The sequence below is a fragment of the Trichechus manatus genome, unplaced genomic scaffold (assembly GCF_000243295.1).
Source record: "Trichechus manatus latirostris isolate Lorelei unplaced genomic scaffold, TriManLat1.0 scaffold00090, whole genome shotgun sequence".
Taxonomy (NCBI): Eukaryota; Metazoa; Chordata; class Mammalia; order Sirenia; family Trichechidae; genus Trichechus; species Trichechus manatus.
In genome coordinates, this window is record NW_004444026.1 from 7,250,445 (window position 1) to 7,263,101 (window position 12,657).

The following is a 12,657-nucleotide window of genomic DNA, read 5'->3' on the forward strand; positions in this document are numbered from 1 at the left end:
ATTTCATGTCATCCTTCTCACTCCCATTGTCATTGTTCATTTCTATCCTTGTTACCTTTATGGCAGCCATTTTTAAATTGTTCTCCCCGCCTTCATCTTCACCCTTCATCACTTCCTTGGTGCCACAGCTAAAGTTGGCTTTCTAATGCCACATGTCTGATCGTGTCATGTCTCAGCTTTAAAAAACAAGGTGGATCCCCATTGCCTGTAGCAAAATGTCTAGATTTCTCGATATGCTCTATCCAGTCCTCTGAATTCTGACCCTCTCCATATTTTTGGCCTCATCTCTGACTCATTCTCCTCCATTTTCTCTGTTTAACAATTGTTATGGCTTGAATTGTGTCCCCAAAAAATATGCTTTGTAAATCCTAAACCCTACACCTGTGGTTATAATCCCATTTGGGAAGAGGTTTTCTTTATTATGTTAATGAGACAATATTAGTGTAGAGTGTGTCTTAAGAGATATAAAAGAGATTAAACAAGCAAGTGAGTAAGCAGAGATGGCGGAAGAGAGATGCTGACTCATATGCAGATTGCCCAGGGGCAGAAGCTTAGAAGAGACAAGGACCTTCCTCCAGAGCCAACAGAGAGAGAAAACCTTCTAGTATTAGCACCCTGAATTGGGACTTCTGACCTCCTAAACAGTGAGAAAATAAATTTCTGGTTGTTAAAGCCACCCACTTGTAGTATTTCTATTATAGCAGCAGTGGATAACTAAGACAACTAACTTACTGCCTCATCTATTTCCTTAGCCTTTACTCATGGTGTTCGTTTAGCCATAATGTGTGCCCTGTCACTCTTCCTCATCTTCTACCAAGATAGTTCTTTTTTTCCAGGCTCAGGTCAGTGTATCATCCTCCTCCTTGAAGCCATCTTGGATTCCCACCCCACTACCAGCTGGAATGTGCCTAGCATACAATAAACAACAATGAATTTTGGTGAAGGAATGAATGATTCAATCAATCAATGAATAAAGAGATTAATAAAAGATAGAATTCTTGTCTGTCTTTGAGGTATTCTCCTGCATTCCAAGCCATTTCTTCTTGTCCAGGCTGAGCTTCCCCAGAGCCTGTCCATCCTGATCGATCCACAACATCTGCTAAATTATGAATGATGCGCCAGTTAAATATAGGATTTGACTAGTTTTGTTGCAGGCACTTTGGCACAAGGCATATAAGATCAGCTGAGGTTGGGCTTCAGCACTGTGCTCTGAGTTTTCAGTTTGACATTCCAGGTACAGAAAACACTAGCAAGTTCAAAGGCAGATCAAACCTGAATGCAATATTTAGAGGGCTGCTCTGAGACTATGCTCCTGGACCAAAATGCTTAATGCCCTGGCAACTCCCTTGGCACTCCATAGTGGGCAGGTGCTAGGAGACAGGCTTGACACAACATACACTTTGTATATTCTTCAGCTTTCTATTCTCTTCCATCTGACCTGGCCTGCAGGCTTGGGTGGATTTGAGGGGCTCTGACCTAAATAGAGATGCATTCTTTCATGGTAGCACATACTATGAGACAGTACATACTCCACGGGTGACACTTATGTCATTACTGCCTTACCCTGAAAAAACCCTTTAAATTATATGGCCGAGGATCTCATAGCCCCTAGGGAAATGAACAGAATAGAAATGTTTAGATTTGTTCATAGAGCACATGAACGGAGTACGGAGGACTCTTCCAGAAGGCACCTAGGGAACAACATAAACAGGTGGCAGGAAGACCCTAGGAAGTGGGGGCTGAACAGACAGAGAGGGGACCAGAAAAGGAAGGAAAGAAATTGCCAGAGAGACTGATAATGTCTCACAGAGTTTGTAAAACGTTTTCAGAGTTCTTAAAATAATTTTGAATCTATTGTGTCTTTTGATTTGCACAGTATCACTATGTGTTAGAGAGGGCAGATATAATTTTTATCCATTTTACAGATAAGAAAACTGAGGCTCAGTGAGCCCTAGTGACTTACTCAGAGTCAAACAGCTAGACAAGGGTTAATCTAGACTGGGCTAATGCAGTCTTCTGGTCTCCAGTAGGGTGTTCTTACTACCACACCACGCTGCCTCTGAGTGTGTCTTTTTTGATAGCAAGCTTCTCTGTAAATCTAGTATCCAACTAGTCTTTTACAACAATGATGACAATGATGACAAGTCTGGGGACCCCAGGAGTCCTACTTTCTGGTCCGTTCACTGGCTTCTTAATTGCCAGTTGTAACTATTCTCAAGATACGATTAATTTTACTAATCCGTATAGCCAGGTCAAAAAGTGTCTCGCGGTATCTATGTGCCAGCAAGCACCTCATGCCAAATTCAGCCCCAGGTAATTATTAAAATGGCTGCTGTGAGCCCCGGCCGCTCCTCCTGCAGCCATACTGAACCATTCAAAATGATAATTTGGCGAGCAGTAGTAACTTAGACTGAGCAGATCCATCACTCACAGAGGGATGGGTGACAGCCTCCAGGGTTCCTGTGTCTTTTCCCAGAGTCAGAATTTCTTCTCCAAGCCCTCAGTCATCCTCCACACAATTTATTTCTCCAGAGCACCCTTCATACACATCAGCAGGGCTCACTTTGCCCAGAGAGTCAATCACTAGTTGCCAAGAGAAAGGGAAGGTTCCTTGGAGGCGATTTAAAGAGAGGCTTAGCCTCAAGATCTAAGGGAGGGTGAGAGCAGGACAGAAAAGTGGCAGCACTGGAGTGAGAGAGAAGACTGCGCTTGCACCCTGAGGAAGGGGGGGTTGAACGTGGTCATGGTGAGAACAGAGAGCAAGGCTAATCCAGCCCCCTCCCCATTGCACCAAGCAGCTGACTGTGCTTCTAGAGATTCTAGAGGCTTTAACGCAAGTTATGTTGCCCAAGAGTGGGAGCTGGTTAATGCCACTCCCAGGGATTCAGAATACAAAGAATTCTGGATGGCTCTTAATAATAACAATCTAACTGCCAAATGTTAAGGTTGAGGACTCAATAATATTCTTTGTCTCCACTTGAATTCAGAACCAAATGAGAGAGAGGCTCAGGAGCCAGACAGATAAAGACAGATCAAAACAATGTATTACTGATAAAGGCGAGAGTGGAAACTGCATCTTAAGCACATCAGGCCAGTTGGCTTGATGTTGAACTTTATCTACCCAAGCCTCAGCTGCTCTGGAAAGCAGGCCTGCCTCTGTGAAATGCGCTGATAAGAGGAGCAGAAAATTGGTGTGTCCTATGGGTAGGCTGGAGCCCTGATTGCATAGTGGTTAAAGAGCTTGGCTGCTAGCCAAAAGGTCGGCAGTTTGAATCCACCAGCCGCTCCATGGAAACCCTATGGGGCAGTTCTACTCGGCCCTGTGGGCTCACTATGAGTTGGAATCGACTTGATAGCAATTTTTTTTTTTTTTTTATGGGTAGGCTGGCTCTAGAGAGAAGGGTGGGGGAAGGGCAGATCCACACCTTCTATACTCATTCTCCCAAACTCACAGATCAGAGAATTCAGGGGTATGGGGACAGAGAGGCTAGGAAATTCCCTCCAAAGGAAGCTCCTACACCTGGAACAGGACTCGTGGGGAATCAGCACCCTGTTTCCCAACACCTAACATTTGTATAGTCTTTTTGTTGTTGTTAACTACTGTCAAATCCATCCCCAACTCATGGCAACCTCATGCATAATGGAACAAAACGCTGCCCGGTTCAGTTGCAGATCGGACCATTGTGACCCACAGAGTTTTCACTGGCTGATTTTCAGAAGTAGTTTTTCAGTCCTATCTTCCTAGTGTGTCTTAGCCTGGCAGCTCTGCTGAAACCAGTTCAGCATCATAGCAACAAGAAGGCATCCCCTGACAGAGGGGTGGTTGCTACGCATGAGATGCCTTGGCCAGGAATTGAACTTGGGTCTCTCATACAGAAGGCAAGAATTCTACCCCTGAACAATCCCTGCCTCATGTATAGTCTTTTACAGATTATAAAACACTGCACTACATTTGGAAGAGGCGTCTTTATAACAGCCCTTTAAGTGATCGAAGGAGCCCTGGTTGCTCAATGGTTCAGCACTTAACTGCTAATGGAAAGGTCAGCAGTTAGAACCCACCAGCGTCTCTGCAGGCGAAAGATGTGGCCATTGCTTCCATAAAGATTATAGCCTTGGAAGCCCTATGGACAATTCTACTCTGTCCTACAGGTTCGCTATGACTCTATGAGTTGGAATTGACTCGACAGCAACAGGGTGGGATTAAGAGATCTAAATTATGATTTTCATACCCCCTTTATGAATGAGAAAAATGAGGCTCAAAATATGAACTGATATGACCACTGTCTTCCAGTCAGTACATGGCAAAGCTGGAACCCAAATGAGGTTTCTGATGAGTTTTTAAAATCAGGTTTCAAAAATTAATAACAACGCAGGTCAGGGTAAGTGAATAGGCAGACTGAGTTAGTGAGAAGGGCAGCTGAAGCCCAAAGAACACTCTTTTATTTAACAAGTACTTACCGTACATCAACTGTGTGCCAAATGCTGGGCTACAGATAGGGTTGTGAACTAGACAGAGATGACCTCTGACTTGTAGAGCTAGGGTGGGACAGGCCAGTGTCTATGGTTCAAGTAGACCCTTCAGGGAAGGAGGTAGATGCAGAGGTAAAGTACGTGTACCCTTTGGCCCACAGGAATGCCACTGGGCTCACATCCTGGGAGAGACTCAAGACTCAGGATGAGTGCTAACCAAAATTGGCCTTGGATACGGGCTTTGAGAAGCCATGTCTGGCCTTGGGGCCTGATGGGATGAATAAAGTAATTGAAACCCTGAGTGCCCGTTAAACTGTGGTAGTCAGTATGGCCTGACTACAGGAAGATAAGGCCCCCTGCTGTGTTATCTTATCATTTCTTTGTGTTGGCATTTTTTTCCGTCTTTGGCTTGTTTTGTTATTCTCTGGGTCTCCTAATAAAGTTTGTTCTCAAAAAACTCCAATACAACTGAAGTATATAATTGTCTTTGTTATCTAGTGCTGCTATAACAAAAATACCACATGCGGGTGGCTTCAATAAACATATTTATTTTCTTATAGTTTAGAAGGCTAGATGTACAAAATCAAAGTGCTAGCTCTACGGGAAAGCTTTCTCTCTCTGCTGTGTCTGGAGGAAGGTTCTTGTATCTTTGAGCTTCAGCTCCTTGGTGATTTTCATGTGACTTGGCATCTCTCTTCCCCCATCTCTGATTGGCTTATAACACACCCTACACTGACGTGGCCTCCTAACATAACAAAGATCACCCATTTTCAAATGGGATTATAACCACAGGTTTAGGGGTTAGGATTTACATCACATATTTTTGGGGACACAATGTAATCTATACTAATAATATAAAACCAGAATAAAGGGGAATTGTCCATACTCAGAGTCCCTGGGTGGTACAAAGAGTTAACATGCTCAGCTGCTAATAAAAAGTTGGAGGTTTGAGTCCACTCAGAGACTTCTCAGAAGAAAGTCCTGGCAATCTGCTTCCAAAAAATCAGCCATTGAAAACCCTATGGAGCGCAGTCCTCCTCTGACACATGGGGTTGTCATGAGTTAGAATCAACTCAGCAACAACTAGTTTGTTCACACTCAGGCTACGACTGTTGGAGAGGGCCTAAGAAGTGAGACATGCGGAGTCAACACTGTGGAAAGCCTGGGAAGGACCAGAGACTGGGATCAAACCGTGTGCTCAAAACCCACTGAGAGGGGTCCAGGACAGCTCCCATGTTTTGGATACCCTTTGCTGGGGTTGAAAACTCAGCTAAATTCAACACTTGAAAATAATGGAGCTGCATAGCCCTCTCATTCTACATGCTTCCCTGGGTTTCGGTGTCATATTTAAGAAATCTGTGCTGAGTCCAAGTCACTAAGATTTTTCCTAGATTTTCTTCTAGAATATTAACAGCTTCAAGTTTTATATATAGGTTTATGATCCATTTTGAGTTAATGTTTTAATATGATGGGAGGTGTAGATGTATTTTCTTCCATATCGATGTTCAATTGTTCCAGCAGTATTTGTTGAAAGGACTGTTCTTTGCACTTTTGTGGAAAATAAGTAATCCATGTTTGTATGGGTCTATTTCTGAAATCTCTACTCTATCCAATTGACCTGTCTGTCAACACTGATACCACACTTCATTGATCACTACAGCTTTATAAGTCTTGAAGTCAAGTAATGCTAGTCTTTGTACTTTTTCAAAATTGTTTTAGTAATTCTAGATACTTGCATTTCCATATGAATTTTAGAATCAGTTTTTCAATTTTTACCTAAAAACTTGCTAGGATTTTGTTTGGGAGTACACTGAATCTTTAGATCAATTGAGGGAGAGTTGATATCTTAACAATATTGATCTGCCAGTTCATGAGCATAGTATGTCTCTCTATTCAGTTAGGACTTAATTTCTCTCAGCAATGTTTTCAGTATACATGTTTTGCGCACTTTTTGTCATATTTATCCTTAAATATTTCGTATCTTTCATGGTATTGTAAATGATATTTTTAAGATTTCAATTTCTGTTGTTCATTGCTTGATATATAGAAATACAATTGATTTTTTGCAGGGATATTATATTCTCTAATTTGCTAAACTCATATTTCAGTCCTAGTACTTTTAAAAATACACTTTTCTATGTCTTAGGATTTTCTACATAGAGATTCATGTTGACATAGACACTCATGTTGTCTCTATATAAAGACAATTTTACTTATTTTTTTCTCCCCTTTCTTCCTTTCCAATTATTTTTCTTGCTTTTTGCACTAGCTAGAACCTCCAGTATAATGTTGACTGGAAGTGGAGAGAGTGGACATTCCTGGTCTTAGAGAAAAAGCATTAATTATGATATTAGTTGTAGGTTTTTGTAGATGCCCTGTATCAGGTTGAGGAAGTTCCCTTCTATTCTTAGTTTGATGAAAGATTTTATCAGACATGGATGTTGGATTTTGCCAAATGCTTCTTCAGAGCATGGTTGTAATGACTCACAACTAGTGATAAAGAGTCAAATCTTAAAAGCAGCTAGAGAAAAAAAACACGTTATACACAGAGGAATAAAGATAAGGATGACAGCAGATTTCCCTTCAGAAACAATATAAGCAAGAATACAGTGAAGCAACATCTTTAACGTACTAAAGTAGTAACCTAGCATCTATATCACGCAAAAATATCTTTAAAAAATGAAGGTGAAATAAAGACTTGCTCAGAGATACAAAATCTGAAAGAATCCATCACTAGCAGATTGACACTACAAGAAATGTAAGAAGAAGATCATACCAGATGGAAATATAGGTCACCACCAAGGGAGGAAAAGTACCAAAATATGTTAACTATGTGGGTAAATATATGCTTTTTTTCCTATATTTTTAAAACATCTTTAAAACATAATTATCTACAGAAAAATTAATAACAACATAGTATGATTTATATAACATATATAAAAAGAAAATGTCTGATAATAATGAGAAAAAGGCCAGGAGGGGAGAAATGGACATATACTATTATAAAGTTCTTATACTATATGCGAAGTAATATATTATTACTTGAAGATTAAGTTAAAGACAGATACTGTTGTAAACTTCTTATATTATACATATACATAAAGTAATATATTATCACTTCAAAGTTGACTGTGTTAAGTTAAAGATATATAACTCTAAAGCAACCATTACAATAACACAGCTAATAATTCAATAGAGGAGATAAATGGAATAATAAACATCAGTCACTACAAAAGAAGATATAAAAAGACCAGATGGGAGATATGAATTGAACTGTGTCCCCAAAAACTGTGCGTCAACTTGGCTAAGCCATGATTCCCAGTATTGTATGACTGTCCACCATTTTGTCATCTGATGTGATTTTCTTATGTATTGTAAATCCTATCTCTATGATGTTAATGAGGCAGGATTAGAGGCAGTTATGTTAATGAGACAGGACTCAAGCTACAAGATTAGGTTGAATCTTGAGTCAATCTCTTTGGAGATATAAAAGAAAGAATCAAGCAGAGAGACAAGGGGAACTCATACCACCAAGAAAGTAGTGCCAGGAGCAGAGTGTGTCCTTTGGACCCAGGGTCCCTGTGCTGAGAAGCTCCTAGACCAAGGGAAGATTGAAGACAAGGACTTTCCTCCATAGCTGACAGAGAGAGAAAGCCTTCCCCTGGAGCTGGTGTTCTGAATTCGAACTTCTAGCCCACTAGACTGTGAGATAATAAATTTCTGTTTGTTAAAGCTGTCCACTTGTGGTATTTCTGTTACAGCAGCACTAGATAACTAAGACAGGAGAAATTAAAAACAAAAGAGTAGAAAGACGACAGATTTAAATCCACCCATATCAATAACCGTATGAATTATGTGTTCATTCAGGGCAAGATTGTGACTTCACTTCTCACTTCCCCCATGGCATCTAGCACAGGGGACACACATGGGCTTGCTGAATAATGTCTGTTGAATATGTTATTTCACTCGAACTTCAAAACAAAGGATTGTCATGCCTGTTTTACAGAAGGGTGATAAAGTTAAGTTACTCACCCAAGCTCACACAGAAAGCTGTGGCTGTTTATGACTAGAACTCTGTCTCCTGAGTCCAAGTCCAGGCTTTTTCTATGAACCACAAACTCCTTGTTGAGAGCAGCAGGAAGTCTGGGGAGTGGGGTAGCAAAAAAGTGCCATGGGCCTACAGGTGGATTACATGGGTGGTGCAAATGGCTAATGTGCTTGGCTGCTAACCAAAAGGTTGGCAGTTCAAAGCCACATAGAGGTGCCTCAGAAGAAAGACCTGGCAATGTACTTTCAAAAAAATTAGCCAATGAAAACCCTATAGAGCAGAGTTCTACTCTGACACACATGGAATTGCCATGAGTTGGAGTTGATTCAATGGTAACTGGTTGGTTGGTTGAGTCTACAGGCGAAAGACCCAACATGAGCACCAGTCTCTTTGAGCTTCCTTAATTCTGTCCCTTTGCTCTCTGGTGAGGGCAATGCTTTGCTTACATTTATCCCCCTCTCTTTCCCTTCCTGTGCTCAGGGTGCACATCTTCTTATGCAGGCTCACTACGCTGGGTTCCTGGGAGAGCTGCAATCCTACCCAGATCCACTTACCAAGCTGTGCTTCCTGGTACAGGGCTGCATGCACTTGAAGAGTGGTGAGCAGCCTCCAAATTTGCCCAAAGGTTTCCTATGGACTAGCAGTGGCTCTGCCTATTCCCCTGACCCGTCACTGGACTGGGAATTCCTGGTAAGCAGGAGCTGCTTAACGCTCCTTTGTACCCACACAGAGGACTCTCAAAAAGGGCTTGGCTCCTGCTCTATGATCCTTGTTGAATGGACCGACAACCAAGGGAGTCTGGAAGTTCTCCTTCTCCCTACCTCCTTACGTCTGCAGGAGCTGCTGTCACCACACGTCTATGCCCGCTCTGCCTCTGGGAGTCAGGGGCTGCTTTACTCAGTCACTGATTTACCTTTTCCCTTCACTGCCCCCTGCCCCCAGTTGGTGGGGGTGCATCTGGTTTCATCATCTCCCATCCTGAATGGCAATCAGTGTTCCACCCGACGTGGCTTCCCGTATCCTTGACTTTATTTTAATAAATAATCCAACATTTTTAGCAGAAATCATTGCATCTTTGTTTAGGGATTAGGACTGGAGATATATTTAAACTGCACTGAGCACTGGTAATCCTGAAAGGGCTGAAGTAATCCTGATACCATGATGGGGCCACAGCAGTTAGTACACTCGCTCAGCTGCAGCTGTTATTAAAGCACCTGCCTGTGCTCAGCACAGAGCAGATAAGCAGAGATCAGTATGCGTGTGCACATATGTACATAGGCTCTGTCTGGCATGCACAGGTGCATGCAAACACACATGCCTGCCCCTCCAAATGCATGAATTCATGGAATTTTGCTTGCAAGCCTATGCAAACTCATATGAACCCACACCACAGACATACGTGAAACATGTATGTGCATTTTAGCATGTATATATCTACTCCTGTCATTTTGCAAGTAAACAAGGAGAAATGGCTATGTACATGTGCATATGTGGCCATTTCCCTACACTTTTGGTGGTGCACATATGTAAACAAACAGCTGCTCTGTAGCCCTCTGGTGCAGGCGCATTGATGACAATGTGAGTCCCTCGGCTCCAGGTATGCAGTTTGCAAGCAGTGCTGGGTATTTTGTGGCTGTTTCTTCCTGCATTTGCACACAGCAATCTCAATTTCCTGGATGTTTCAGCAAAGCTTTCCTTGGCTGCCTTATGCTTCCAGAAATTAGTTGGAAATCCTACTAGGGCCTGATCAATTCAGCTTCCTTTTGCCCCAGGAGTTAGGACACCACTAATGGCATGAAAGCATTTCAGCTACCTGCCCACAGTCTGCCATGAAGTCACTGCCTCAACAACGAGTGGCCTTGATGTTTCTTTCATTTATTCGTTTGTTCTCTGTACAAGTATTTCTGAGGCTCCTGTCAGGTGTCCATGCTTGTGCAATGAGCTGGACAGGATACAAATAGACATATGGCAGGCATATTTCTGTCTTTCAGGAGGATCTTGTGGAAATACAAGGCATATGTATATAGAAGAAGCAGTTACATAAGAGTAAAAGGCAGTTTTACAATGGTACAGTAATGCTAAGTGCCCAAACGAGCGTGTGTCAAAGGTCCCCAGGACCACCTCCACTTTTGGAGATTTACCAGAAACACTCACTACACTCAGCATATAATTGTACTCAAGCTTAGTGTTTATCACAGTGATGCAGCAGTTGGATCATAAGGGTCAAAGACACAGGCGGAGTCTGGAGGAACACACGTGCAGCCTTCCTTATGCTCTGCCTGCTCGCATAAGAAGTCACACAGAACACATTACTCCTCCAACAATGAAAATGCAACCTGTGTGATGTTTCTGTCCAGGGAAGCCCATTAGAGACTCAGTGCCCAAGATTTTTATGGGGGCTGGTCACGTAAGTCCCCTCTGCCTAGCATATACCAAATCTCCAGCCTCCCAAAAGGAAAGCAGATGTTTGGCTAAACTGTACCGTTTGTACAAGCAGTCTAGGCACAGTGAGCTACCCTCATAATTTAAAGAAAGTTTTATATCAATGTGGGGCACTGTTACCAGCCACATTCCCAGATGCCAGCCAAGGGCCAACTTTGCGAGCAGGCCTTTCTAAGGGAAGCAGTCTCAGTCCTGTGCTGATCACTCTTTTCTGCCCAACGCACTAAGGCAAAGCGAGCAGTTCTAGGAAGAGAAATACGAGCATGAGCTGGGAAGCTTAATGAAGCGGGCTCGTCTTGAACTGAGTCTTGAAGGATGGCTGGGATGTGAGCAGGCAGAGAGGACTGGAGGTGGGGAAGAATACAAAACTTGTGTTCAAAGGGAGAAAAAAACAATGTAGCTAGGGGGGTGGGGAACAGGGAGAATAGGCGGCTGGACCTACACGACGAACATTAATAGGGGTATCATAGGACGGCACCTAACAACAACTATGAGCTAGAAACTCTACTAGGTGCTGGGGTGAAAAATGGTGAAAAAGACACGGAAGTGGCCCTTAAAGAGCTATAAATTAATGAGGCAAGTAGAAAAGTAGCCCAGCAACATTAGTATGGGTTCGCAGGAGAACTCAGTCCTATGTTAGGGAGCCCTTGAAATATTCAAATCAAGCTGAGGCCTGAAGGATGAGTAAGGAGTTTGCCAGGTGAAGACAGAAAGGAGGGAGAACAGTGTCTCAACACTGCACTTGCAAAGGCTGAGAAGAGAGACAGAGCATGGCGAGTCCCACCAAACCCCAAAAACCAAACCCGTTGCCATCGAGTCTATTCCGACTCACAGCGACCCTATAGGACAGAGTAGGCCTGCCCCCACAGGATTTCCAAGGAGTGGCTGGTGGATTTCAACTACTGACCTTTTGATTAGCAGCTGAGCTCTCAACCACTGTGCCACCAGGGCTCCAGTGAGTCCCATAGTCTATACCAAATTATCGTCCCAAAGCAGACTGGGGCACTATAGGTTGTGGATTTGTTTTGTTTTGTTTTGTTTTGTTTTTGCTATAATGAGATCCCAGTCAGCAGGGACAGGTTTACATTCAGTTGTGTAGCTGCTTATATTGTATAATGTCCATCAAATATGCGACTATTTTATAGGGAGGGCACTGGAGCTCAAAGAGGTTAAGGGAATTTATCCTGGTTACTCATGATTCATCTTTTCTCTCATATATCCAGTAGATCAGTAAGTTCTATCATCTGTATGCCAAAACACATCCCCAGTCAAATCATTTCTCACCATCTGCACTATTAAAACTGGAGTCCAAGTCACTGTCATCTCTTTTCTAACTGGTTTCCCTAAAGCAGTCCCAGTGATCCCTTTAAATTGTGAATCAGATCATTTTTCTCTACTGCCTAAAACCTTTCACATGCTTACCATTGCCCCTGCCTGCCTCTCCAAGCTCACGTGGTATCACTCTCCCTGCTGTTCGCTGGGCTAGAACCGTTCTAGCTATCTTTCTGTCTCTGGGACACAGCAAGCTCATGTTTGCTCCAAGGCTTTGTTCTTGCTGTGCCCTCTGCCTGGAACTCTCTGTTCCCAGGTCACCTGGCTTCTTCTCATCTCATCACACAAGCTTCTGCTGAGAAGATCCTCCTCAGTGTGAACCTGCCCAGAGAGAACCTCTCCATCTCAAGCCCCTCTTCATCACC